The 2,882-nt window shown below is 38.7% G+C and overlaps 1 protein-coding gene across 1 annotated transcript in view; it reads right to left on the reverse strand.

Annotated features, from left to right (window-relative positions):
• LOC117124397 overlaps positions 1–2,591 on the reverse strand; it is a 26,397-nt gene extending 23,806 nt beyond the window's left edge. The window contains exon 1 of the mRNA XM_033270627.1: positions 2,506–2,591. The gene's annotated coding sequence lies outside the window, so the exon portion shown is untranslated. The remainder of the gene's footprint in view (positions 1–2,505) is intronic.
• Between the last annotated feature and the right edge of the window lie 291 nt (positions 2,592–2,882).

The following is a 2,882-nucleotide window of genomic DNA, read 5'->3' on the forward strand; positions in this document are numbered from 1 at the left end:
GGAAGGAAGGTGCAATCACGTTGTTACCTAGCAAACGTCTGTACTGTATGGGGGAGGGGCTCCTGATGTACTGTGTAGCGGGGGACGATGAGGCATAAGACTAGGCCTAGGCCTAACTAAGACAGTGGAATTATATGTGATAGAATTATATGTAATAGAGTACACTTTCGGAAAAAATAAATTAAAATAAGAAAAAAAAAAATAACTAAGAATAATTCATTTGCAGAGGTACCTTATTTAAGTACAGTATTATACAATGCATCTAACAATGCGGCTCTTGTAGCCCTGGCTTGGGCAAGGCATCCATGTGCAATGCAGTGGTGTTTGTTTATCCATGAAAAAAGCACGCCGGGAAAGTTTGCCTTATCAGGAAAAGGGGACGTATCTAGCTTATGACGTATGCATGCTAACTAACGTGAGTGTGACGTCACCAAAAAATGAATATTTTCTATTATAACCAAAATATTAATAACTGCAAAGTTTCTGGGCGTAAATTCCCTTAATATTAAATGAAGGGTTGCTCAATCTCCTTGCCATACAAATTACAGCTCCTACTGACGTCGAGAAATACGGGTAGCTGAAGTTTTTCTCGCAAATCTTACTACAAAACCATATCCAAATTTCACGTTCCACTTTTGAGTCCGAGTTGTGCTTCGCACTCGCCGCTGAGGGCGGCGTTCCGGGAACCCTGCGTCAAGCTTATGACGTATACATGCTAACTTTAGCGTGAGTGTGACGTCACCAAAAAATAAAAATTTTCTATTATAACCAAAATATTAATAACTACAAGGTTTGTGGGCGTAAATTCCCTTAATACAAATTAAGGGTAGCACCATCTACTTGCCATACAAATTAAGCTCCCATTGACGTCTCAGTCGAGAAATACGGGTAGCTGAATCGAAAATCTGACTACAAAACCAAATCGAAATTCACGTTCCACTTCTGACTCTGAGTTGCTTCGCACACGCCGCTGAGGGCGGCATTCCGGGAACCCTGCGTCGAGTTGTGTACTGTAATGAGACTTTTTTGTTCATATATCATAACATCAAACAGAGTGTAGCGGCTATTTATAATTTCTTTAAGAGGACGCCCTCAGTTTTGAGTAAAGTTTATTTGTGAGCGTCACTTGACGTCAGGCAGACGGCGGAGCGAGGCTTCGATAGGTGCTGTCTCGGTTAATTGATACAAAGTTCGGGTTGAACAACAGTTGGTAAGAGATATCAAGACATGTTTACCGTACAATGCTATAACTTATAATTTTAGCCATTACATGATTGCATTAATTTAGTCTAAACTTTATTATTTTATCAGAAAGAGTAATGTTTATTTGACTGTATAGGCTAGGCCTATCCTACGTTTATGTTATGCATACAGTACAGTGGCTGTAAGCAAAGATACTAGAAATACAAGATAGAGTTCTCGCATGTTAAAAATGAGGCGGAAGTCGTGCCCAACGTAGGCGGCGCCCTTCTTTTTAACCATGCAAGTTTCCTATACTTCGTGCCCAACGTACAGGGCGCCCTTCCGTTGCTAAGTATATCCAGACGCCAAAGGCGCCCTTCCTTTTCCACTAATGGAGAAAAACATTTTCACTAAGAGTGCGTGCGGCCATGGGATTCTGCGCTGTATTGTTGTTTTATTCTTTACTGATTCATAATTATGCTTTAATTGTTTTGTGTATTATTTGGATAAATAGCAACGATTTCTACCGCCACCAAGGAGTGTATGTATTCACCGATGTCACTGTCTATTCCAGTTTGTTTTTATATCTAGTATCTTTGTTGAGAATTGGTAATAAAATACGCGACGACTTGGTAACGAAAGTTTGGCACAAGTTTTTTTTAGATCCAGCTGTAGGGGGCGTACCATTTTAAAAAAGCAAGCCAGGGTTTATTCCAGGGGTTGGTGTGTGCCACTCAACATAAACATAAACATATCTGGTAAATTTCAGTCGCTTAATTGCCGCCATATTCTTAAAATTTTCACACCTCAGTCAGCCCCACTTATTAATAACCAACTAAAGCTCATGCAGTGCGACATTCAAACTTTATTAAACAATTGTAGAAACTGTATTCTTTTAATATCATTTTACTGTAAGTCCTGCGTGTACATGTGTATTATTTGTTTACTACAATTATATTAAAGAAAAATTGATTTTCTAGGCTAGGCCTAGTATTTAATCAAGATCATAGATGAAACAAGTTAACTAAGGACAAGGTAGTCCTGCAATTTCTTAAACTGGCCAACTAGGTGCTAGGCTAGGCCTATATAATAATAATATTATTATATTAAGAGATCTCTAAAGAGCCTGCGTTCGAAGATTGCGTAGGCCTATCTAGCCTTGACTAGGCGTCCACTTTCATGGTCTAAGCCAATTTATAATTTACGCCACAACAGTGACATCTTATACGATCGACTGTAGCACTGCAGAATATCGTATTTGATTCAAAGTTATATCACTTTTCATTTCCCTGGTTACACTGGCAAATGAGAAAGTAATCTTACCCGATAGACATAGATATTTTACAATAAAACAAGATTTTTTGTCTGCAAGTTCTGGTATACTTACGATTCCACTTACGTTTCGCAGTTTTCCAGGCTGTAGCTGGAATCTGGAATTTCCCATGTATTGTACGGCGTGAAAATAACCGGGCGGTGATTGGCTACTTGTTGTTACTCATGAATATTCAACTCTTAGGTGAACCAATGAGCTTGCTTTTTTAATTGGTTGTTGGACCAGGGATTTCCCCAACTTGAAAATAAATGGCAAATGAGAAGTGCTGCACCATTTGCACACATAACAATCTCATCCAAGATTATTTGTTTGGTTGCTATTCGAGTTGTGTAATGTAATGAGATTTTTTTGTTCATATTATATCATA

This window comes from Anneissia japonica, unplaced genomic scaffold (genome assembly GCF_011630105.1).
Source record: "Anneissia japonica isolate Jap-2015-1 unplaced genomic scaffold, ASM1163010v1 scaffold750_len1593409_cov174, whole genome shotgun sequence".
Lineage (NCBI taxonomy): Eukaryota > Metazoa > Echinodermata > Crinoidea > Comatulida > Comatulidae > Anneissia > Anneissia japonica.